This window comes from Gracilinanus agilis, unplaced genomic scaffold, assembly GCF_016433145.1.
Source record: "Gracilinanus agilis isolate LMUSP501 unplaced genomic scaffold, AgileGrace unplaced_scaffold20980, whole genome shotgun sequence".
Classification (NCBI taxonomy): domain Eukaryota; kingdom Metazoa; phylum Chordata; class Mammalia; order Didelphimorphia; family Didelphidae; genus Gracilinanus; species Gracilinanus agilis.
Window position 1 is genome coordinate 1 of NW_025352449.1, and position 9,676 is coordinate 9,676.

Genomic DNA, 9,676 nt, shown 5'->3' on the forward strand with positions numbered 1-9,676 from the left:
AGGAAGGAAGGAAGGAAGGAAGGAAGGAAGGAAAACAAGGAGGAAAGAGAAAAGGTGGAAGGGTTGAGCAAGGCTTCTGTGTTTAGAAATTATCCTGTCTAGCCCTCACTCTCTTCTCTTTCAGGGTTACCCTGGACCGAAGGGAGAGATGGTAAGATCTTAGCATTCCTTCTCTGCCAGGGAATGGAGGGGTGAGATAGGATCTCACTGGCCCATAGCTGAGACTATGTAAAAGCAATGAGCTCCCATACTTGAAGAAACATAAAGCAGAATTTTTGGATCTGAGACCACAGGAAGCCGGGCAAGAGGGAGAAAGCCCCACCCCTAGACGGGCTTGATGGCTCTCCTTCTTTAAGATTCTCCATAGGGAGCAGAGGAAAGCACATTAGGTTTCATCTAGGAGACCTGGGGGTACTGGAAATATCAGCCAGGAGCTGTGTGATCCTGGGCAAGTCATAGGACTTGGGCTGGAAAGGACCTTGTAGACACTGCCTTTGATTTTACACATCATGAAACTGAGACTCAGAGAATTGCCTGAAGCCATTGAGGTAGCAAAGATGAGAGTTGGTATTCGAACCCAGGTCCTCTGCCTTACGACCCAATTCTTTTATCCCACATGACACTCCCCTTCATAACCAGCCTCTATTTACTCATCTATAAAATGGGCATACTTGCACTACCTGCAACCCGGGGCTATTATTCTAAGAAAAGAAAAGCCTCCCAAGAGCATTCAAGAGTGCTTGTTAGTTCTGATCCCCCACAGCAGCATCACAGGGCAGCCAGTTCTCCTGGGCAGCCTCCTGGCCCTCCTGCTTTGTGTGTCTGTGTGTGTACCCATTTGTTGGATTGCGTGTCTGTATATGTTTATGGATTCACGTGAAGGGACACCTGTATATGTCTGTGTGTTTGCGTGTGGACGTGGGTGTGTTCATCTGTGCGTGTGTGTTTTCTCCTTCAGGAATCCCACTCCCACCTCCAGGCATGGGCAGCCTCCCCGCTGCAAGGGGCTGAGGCTGACTTCAGCCACCAGGAGGGGGAGTGAGCCCTCTGTCTGGCCCCTTGGCAGCCCTGTCTGGGCCAGAAGAGGTTCAGGCTAACCTCCTGGGACCTCCTTGCTCCCAAGGCTGGCCGTAGCTCGAGAGCTGCTGTTGCACAGACAGCCAGACCTATCCAGGCAAGCCAGCAGCCTTCTACCCCCAGAGAGAAAACCCACTGGGGAAGCAGGACCTCAGCGTTCCACTTCTGCCACTAACTCAGGCTATCATCTTGAGCAGGTTACTTCATTTTCCTGAGCCTCGGCTTGCCCATCTGTAAAATGGAGATAATACTGCATTCACCCATTTATTCATTGACCAAACATTTGTTAAAAGTGCCTGCTGTTTGTAGGCTCTGGGGAAGGGAGTCCCTTAGATATGTCTCAAGCATGGTTCTCCTCCCACCATTAAGAGAAATCCCAGCCTTCGTAGAGTTCATAGGCTACTAGAAGGACAAGTCACAAACACGGATGACTGTGGCACACAGTCATCATTCCATCGTGTCTGACTCTTCCTGACCCCTGGACCGGAGCACACAATGGGGTTTTCTTGGCAAAAATACTGGAGTGGTTTGCTGTTTTCTTTTCTGGTGGATTAAGGGACTGGCCCAGGGTCACACAGCTAGGAAATATCTGAGATTGGATTTGAACTCAGGTTTCTCTTTCTCCATGCCCAGCATTCTACCTAACTGCCTCGATAAGTACATTGGAAGAGCATAAATCAAGATGATGGACCATTTGTCTCGAAGGACCTATGTAAGGGACCTTAGAGGTCTTCTGATCCAAACTCCTCATTTTTTCTGATGGGGAAACTGAGGGCCAGACAGGAAGTGCCTGGTGAATGCTACCCAGGTGGTCCATGGGTGATCCCTGGTCTTCTGACACCAAACCCAGGCCTCTGGCCACTGCACCTTACTGAAAGTAGTCAGAGACTAACACAGCCTTCCTAGAGCCTTAGAGAATTTTGGAGCTGGAAGGGATCTTTGACCATCTAGCCCAAACCCCCTAACTTTGCAGTGAGGAAACTGTGAGGAAGCCTGGGATGAGGGAGCAACCTTTCTAGCTTTCTAGCTTTCAGATTTACCTCTGAATCCCAGATACAGACATGGGAGTAGGGGAGTACCAAGGCAGAGCATAAAATGAGTTGAACCTCCCCATTTTTCAGATGAGGAAACTGAGGCCTCTGAGGATGAATTGGTCTTCTCCCACCTCCTCCCAATAGCATCACTTCACATGCTCTCCCCCTCTCCCTTCCTCCCTCCCTCACTGGCCTTGGGCCTCCATTGCTTTTTTTTTTTAACCCTTTCTATCTCCCTAACAATTCTAAGACAGAAAAGCAAAGGCTAGGCAAATGGGGTTAAGTAATTTGTCCGGAGTCACACAGCTAGGAAGTTTCTGAGGCCAGATTTGAACCCAGGACCTCCCATCTCCAGGTCTAACTCTCTATCCACCACCATTGCTTTGTAATTGCTAGTTGCACCTCTTCACAAGCACTAGCTATATGACCTTGGGTAATTTTCTCCACCTCTCTCTGGGTCTCAGTTTTCTCCTCCATCAAATAGAAGTGATACTTGGATGATTCGCCTTATTGCGTCGATGCGAGAACAGTCTTTGACCTTAAGCAGAAGGAAGGTTTCCTCTCTAGGACTAAGGCTGTCCTCCACATACCACCCATCCACCCAGCCTGTCTGCGTGCCTTCCTGCATGGGGCCCAATCCCAGCATCCTCTGAAGTCCAAAGAGAGCCAACAAAAAGGAAAGAAAGGATGGAGGAGCCCTCCTCCCTCCCAGGCCAGCCAAAGTTTGCTTTCTCTATCCCCTCCTTCCTCATCACCATCTATCAACATGAGACAGGCCTCAGCGCCATTAGCCTCCTGTTTGACTTGGCTTGACAGCTAGAACTATTCATTGAGCAGCACAGTTTAAAGTCAATCTCTCGCCCTGTTTATCATCTGTCTGCCGCCCTGCGGTACTCTTCATTCAGACCCTCCTCTCACTTTTCTCTTCTTTCTTTCTTTCTTTTCCCCTTGTCTCACCTCCTCCCACTGTAGCTCAGGCTGCTCTGTGTTCCTCTGCTGACTGGCCCCTTCCTTCTTAGGATGCCTCCCAGAGGCAGCTGGGGACAGTCGGGCAGGATATGGGCCATACCAGACCCTGCCTTCCTCTTCTCAGGAAGAGGATGGAGAGGAGAGTGTCTTCCTACCACCACGACCGCCCCCCAGCTCTGGACCATTTGGCTCCCCAAGCAGAGTGGGCAATCCTAATGCTAACTCCTGAGTCCTCGTCTCCTTCTCTGCATCACTCTCAAGGAAGGTCCACTTTCCCTCCCTCTCCTGAATATAGGACAAATTCCAAGCTGTCAACTTGCCCTCCCCTCCCATGAGGCCCAACATCATCCCAGGAGCCCTGCTGGGCTCTACTTTCATCTCCTGCGCAAAAAGCAGCCCTAGGGCCAAGGCCAATCTCTATCCCCAGTGTGACATGCTGCTTTGGTTGTTTAGTCATGTCCAATTCTTTATGATCCCACTTGGGGGTTTCTTGGCAGAGACACTGGAGTGGTTTGCCATTTCCTCCTCTAGTTCATTTGACAGATGGGGAAACTGAGGCAAGGAGGGTGATGTGATTTGCCCAGGGTCACACAGCTAACAAACATGTGCTGTGTAGAGATGAGGAACTGAGATCTAGAGAAGGGAAGGGATTTGCCCAGAATCATATGGTTAACAAATGTCCAAAGCTGGATCCAAATCCTCTGCTCCTTGAGGACATGAATTATTTCATTGTGGTTTTACATCCTAGAATGTGGCCTAGCACATAGCAGGCATTTGATAACCGCTTGTCAAATTGAATTACATTGTTCAGCCTGGTTACTGTGCCTTGGTGGCTCCGTCCTGCCTTTTGGCTCCTTCCTGTGAAGAATGGGGTCAAGGGATAAGTGGGGCAAGGATCCCCGGGCCCTGACCTGCTACCTTGATGTTTTCAAAGGAGAGAGGGCCAGGGGGGTGGGAGGGGAGCATCAAAGCTGGAGGCACCCCATCAGTTTGTCAAGAGCAGTCAGAGAAATAGATCGTGTCTTTCTCTACTCATTTCCATTTCTTTTCCCTCTCCCTACCCTGGGATAAGATAGTAATAACATTAATAATAAGAACTGCCATATTGTGCCTTAAGGTTTGCAAAGCCCTCTATATAAATTTTCTCATGTGATCTTCACACTAACTCTATGAGGTAAGTGTTATTATTATCTCCATTTTATTGATGAGGAAACTGAGACTGAAAGAGGGAGACCAAGATCATACTAGTAAAACATCTGAGCAAGATTTGAACTCAGGTCCTTGTGACTCCAGGCCCAGTGCTCTCTCTAGGGTGCCACCAGCTTCCTAGGTTCAGCATCACATCACCAGTGTCTGCCCCAATGGAAACTTGGGGATTCTGTTGATTTTCTTTTTAATCAATCGTTGACTTTGTCTCAGCTGATTAGGTTTGTTTCTTCCTCCTCACAGGGTCTATCAGGTCCCAAAGGACAACCGGTAAGTCCTCAAATGGGGTGTGGCATTACTATCAGAGATGGTACTTTCTTGCTAATGTATTCATTAGAAGTTTTGTACCTTTAGACTCCATCTCCCAGAATTCTTTTTCCATCCCAAAATTCCTTTTTCCCTTTTCACTTACGTGCATCTTTACGTTACTCTATATAGTTCTGAAAGCTCCTCCCTCGCTCTCTCTTCCACGTGAGTGGCTTGCGTGAGCTCCCTCTTGACTCTAGCCTTTTAGTTTCCCTTTTTGCTTCAAGTCAAATTTAATAAATCTTATTAAATATAATGCTTGGAGTATTTTGGATATTAATTTTTTCATCTACACTAGCTTTGAGAAAGCCAGCATTTATTAAGCACCGGCTATGTGCCAGGCACTGCACTAAATTCTGGGGATGTAGAGAAAAAGAGAAATCCAGCCCCTGCCTTCAAGGAGCTCACAGTCTAATGGAGTAGGCAGCATACAAATCAGTGAGTGCATAGAAGATATATCCAGCAGAAATGGGGGAAGGGGGCAGCATGGGAACTATGAAAGTCCTGAACAAGATGTGCCTGGAGCCAAGTCTTAAAGGAAGCCAGGGAAAACCAGAAGGTACAGATGAGGAGAGAGAACATTCTTTTTCCCAGGTCTGAGTTCCTTACTTCTTTTTTCCAATTTCTCTTTGTAGGGACCCCCAGGACAAAAAGGAGAAAAGGTAAGACTCCCAGTGGATTTGTAGGGTGACTTTTTAATATGAAATCTCCCCAGAGATCAAGAAAAATCATGGCTTCTTACCACTGATCTTTTGACAATGATTTGGCGTGGTCTGGCATGGTAGAGAAAGCCCTGGGTTTGGAATTGTAGAATGACAGACTTTTTTTTATTTTTTTTTATTTTTTTAACCCTTACCTTCCATCTTGGAGTCAATACTGTGCATTGGCTCCAAGGCAGAAGAATGGTAAGGGTAGGCAATGGGGGTCAAGTGACTTGCCCAGGGTCACACAGCTGGGAAGTGTCTGAGGCCAGATTTGAACCTCGGACCTCCTGTCTCTAAGAATGACAGAATTTTAAGAGTCCTCAGCAGCTCAGTAATCCATCCTGTGCCTATCCAGGAACCCCTTCTTCAGCATCCCTAAGCAGCAGTCACCCAACCTTTGCTTGAAGATCTCCAGGAAGGATTCTTCCAACCCACCAACCTCCCAAGGCCTTCATTTCGATTTGGACAGCTCCCAATCCTTACAAAGTTTTTCCTTGCATTGAAAGGAAATGTGTCTTTTGGCAACTTCCGATCATGGCTCCCAATTCTGTCCTGTGGGGCCCAGCAGAATGTGGCTAATCCTTCTTCTACATGACAGCTGTCCAAATACTTGAAGACAGGAATCTCATCCCCTGTCGGGGTTCTCTTCTCCAGACTAAACAGTCCCAGTGTCTTCAAAAAACAAGTAACACTCTCCCAGCCAAACTTTTAAGAGTCAAGAGATCTGGGTTCAAACTCTAGCTTTGCTATTTACTACCTGTTGGAACATGGACAAGTAATTTTCTCTCTCTGGGACTCATTTTCTTCTTCTGTATAAAACAGGAAGCAGATTGCATCATCCCTAAGGCCCCCTTAGCTCTAACTCCAATGTTGGTTGATATGTCTAGTCTGGAGGTAGATTGGTGGAGGAAGAGGGATTAGACTTGTCCTCTCTGGTCCCAGAGTGGAATTAGAAGCCAAATAATATATTTAGAAGTGAAAGAGACCCTTAGATTTAGAGCTGGAAGAAACTTGAGAAACTCTTGAGTCCAACCCCCTCATTTTACAGATGAGTAAACTAAGGCTCAGGGAGGTTGCCTGGCTGGCTCAGAATCAGACAGCTGGTAAATGACTAAGGCCAGGACTCACTCTACTAAATCAAGGTGCTTAGGAATAACTGCCTAGATATGAAAGTGGTCCAAAAGTAAAAGGAATCTCCAGGGGGAGGGAGTCACCCTTCCTTGAAGGTCTTCAAGCAGAGATTGGGGAACCTCTTGTCATAATGATTCCTGCCAGACAGAAGTCCAATTAGTTGGCCAAAGAGGACCCTTTCCACTCTAAGATTCTGAGATTCTTTGGCCAAATCAGGTTAATACTTATCTGGCAATAGTGCCAGATTTTTCATATGGTGAGACCAATATCTGCTTTGAAGACCAAGCTGCTCTTTCCCCTTTAAAGCAAGTGCCTGGCTTCTAGGTATTATTATATTATATGCAATATAATTTAATATACATAAAATATATTATATTATTATATAGTCCATTATTATGACTGCCCAGGCCAAATCTAATTTGGGAAACAAAAAATTAGATTAGAAATAGAACTGACAGGTTCTGAGGCTCACCCAGAGGGTTCCCCTCCATACCCAGAGCCTCTACTCATCAGGGCTGTTCCAGCCATGCCCACATGCTACACCTTGACCTTTTGAGGAAACACTATTCGCTTCCTTCTGCACCTTCAGGAGAGAGAGAGTCAAAAGAATCAGAATGTGATCAGGTCCATATCCGAGTTTTACAAAGCACTTTCCATCTCTGGACCCCACTGAGAAAAACAAGAGAAGTATTGTTATTCTTCCTCCCACTTTTTGGGAGAGTTTTGTGTTGGTTACATTCAGTTTCCCAGGCATCTCCCTCCCTGCCCTCCCTGCACCAGAGAAGGTATCATTTGATAGAAAAAGAGATGGATGTATAAACTATGCCTTTCGTGTTTCTATGTATCAGTTCTTTCTCTGGAGGTGGGCGTTCACAAGTTATTCTTCAGACATTAATTCTGTAGCTGTATACAGTGTTCCCTTGGCTCTACTCCGTTCACTTTTCATAATTTCACGAGGGTCTTTCCGTGTTTTTCTAAGTTAATCTGCTCGCCATTTCTTACGGCACAACAGTATTCCATCACAATCATACACCTCAACCTGTTCAGTCACTCCTCCATCGATGAGCATCTCTTCAATGTCCAGTTCTTTGCCACCACAGAGAGCTGATATAAATATTTCAGAACACAAAGGCTCTTTCCCCTTTTCCTAATCACCCTGACAAATAGATCCAACAACGGTATTGTTGGGTTTCAGGGCAAGCACAGTTTTATAACGGTGCATAATTCCAGATTGCTCTCCAAAATGATTAGACCGGTTCACAGTTCCACCGACAGTGTATCAGTGTCCCCATTTTTCTACCTCTGTCATGTCCTTTTTTTACAATGGAAAAAATGCTCAGAGCTATAAAGTGACTTGCCCTTATAAGCCAGACTGAATTGCTTGCCAGCTCCAGGACGGGAGCTGGGGTGGAGAGGAAAGAGAGAAGGATACAATTTGGATCATATAACTTCAGAAAACTTAGGTAGAAATTTGTTATCACATGTAATTGATAAAGTAATTTGCCCCACATAATCCCATTAGTCTAAATATTTATTAAGCACTTACTGTATACCAAGTACAGTGCAAAGTCCTAAGGATTAAAAGAAAAATGCCCAAGTCTCTCCTGAGGGTCCACATCAGCATCATGGTGGCTGGCAGATTGGGGAACCCTAAGAGGAAAATCACTGGGCTATGAATGTGAAGTAGCATCTTGACAACCATCTCTATTTCCCTTTCTTTTTCCAGGGTCAGTGTGGTGACTACCCCCATCGGGTAAGCAAATCCCTCTTCTTCTCCTTCTCCCAACAGCCCTCTTCTCTTCCCCAAGGGGCTTCCTTCAACCAGCATCTCCTGACCTGTTGCTTAACAGGACAATTGATACTCTTCTTTTTTCCCCAACCCATAACATGGCTTCTTAAGATGTTTTAAGGGAAATGGGAGAGTGGATCAAAGTAAACTATCACTTCTTTGTGGGGTCCCTGTGGTCACGTCTTCTCTGCTGCCTCATCAGAGACCCCAATTTTGATCTCCCGGCTGAGCCAGGCATGGGCTGGGGTTGTGCTCAGGAGGAAGAGGTAATGGGGGATGTGCTTAACTATGTAGAGATGATGGTGTGACTAGCTGCTGGTGTGTGCCTACGTGCCACGGGCTTGTGTGTGACTCCAAGGCTGACCATATGCTTCATGACATGTGCCTAAGCAGATCCCAAAGCCAAATGTAAGCAGTTCTTTGGGGTGAGCCACAACTCCTCTTGCTGCTGTTGCTGCAGATAATTGAAGGCTGCCCATCCAAAAAAACTAGGGGAGTTCCCTCTTTTACCCCAGCACTTTGACTGGAGCCTGGCTCCCAGGCAGAGCGAGAAATGGCAGGCTTGAGGCAGCGGCAGTCCACTTTTCCCAGCCTTCTAGCCCCCTCCCTCAGTGTCCTTGCCCCAGAGGCCTCCACATTCATACCAAGCTCCTTTGAGGTCATGTATTTATGGCTGGGGAGCAGGCTGTACTTTGAAGGGCCAAAGGGCAAGGATGCTTTGGTTGGGATTCAGTGATCTGAAGCCAAGTGCCATCTCGATCCAGAAAAATGGGCGCCTCTCATTTGGGGGTGGAGGTGGGCGTGACCTCACCTCTCCTCTGACTACTCCCTGTGAGGATAAAGGAACAGGGAAGAGGAGCCGGAGGAAGAGAGGGAGGAGGAAAGAAGAAGAGAAAGAATTTGTTCATTCAGGAATACACACTGTGGACACTGGGATGTATTTACACATGCCAATGGGTCGCCAGGCATACGCCCAAGGCTAATAGTCTCACTCCTCCACTGTTGCCCTATCAAGTACACATTGTTAAGAGAGGCAGAGAGTGCTAACCGTGGGCCTGAAGGAGGGCGGAATTCACCCCAAACCACCCACTGGGAAGATACCGATAGGAGCCCCCATAAATCTGAAGTCACCCTAGCCCACACTGCCGTGTTCATCACAGGAAGCTTGACTTTTGCCAAGGCAGTCAGCTAGGATTGGACCAGGGGGCTCTGGTATGAAGACAACCGGCCAGGGGCATATGATTTGGGAAAGGGAGAGGGGAGGGGCAGGAGGAACGGAGGGGACACATATGTTCCGGCCCTGATACAATAATAGAAGGCTATTTGGAACAATGGACTCACAAGATTGTTATGAAAGGAGGGAGGAGGGAGGGCGAGGGAGGCAACTGACAGAAAGAGAGGGAGAGAGAAGGAAGGAAAGAAGGAAGGAAGGAAGGAAGGAAGGAAGGAAGGAAGGAAGG

The 9,676-nt window shown here is 47.1% G+C and overlaps 1 long non-coding RNA gene across 1 annotated transcript; it reads left to right on the forward strand.

Moving 5' to 3' along the window:
• The first annotated feature begins 38 nt into the window (after window positions 1-38).
• LOC123254392 lies at window positions 39-5,255 on the forward strand. The gene is made up of 3 exons (XR_006506668.1): window positions 39-151; window positions 4,530-4,556; window positions 5,228-5,255. It is a non-coding gene; the product is annotated as an uncharacterized LOC123254392 (long non-coding RNA).
• The last annotated feature ends 4,421 nt before the right edge of the window (window positions 5,256-9,676 follow it).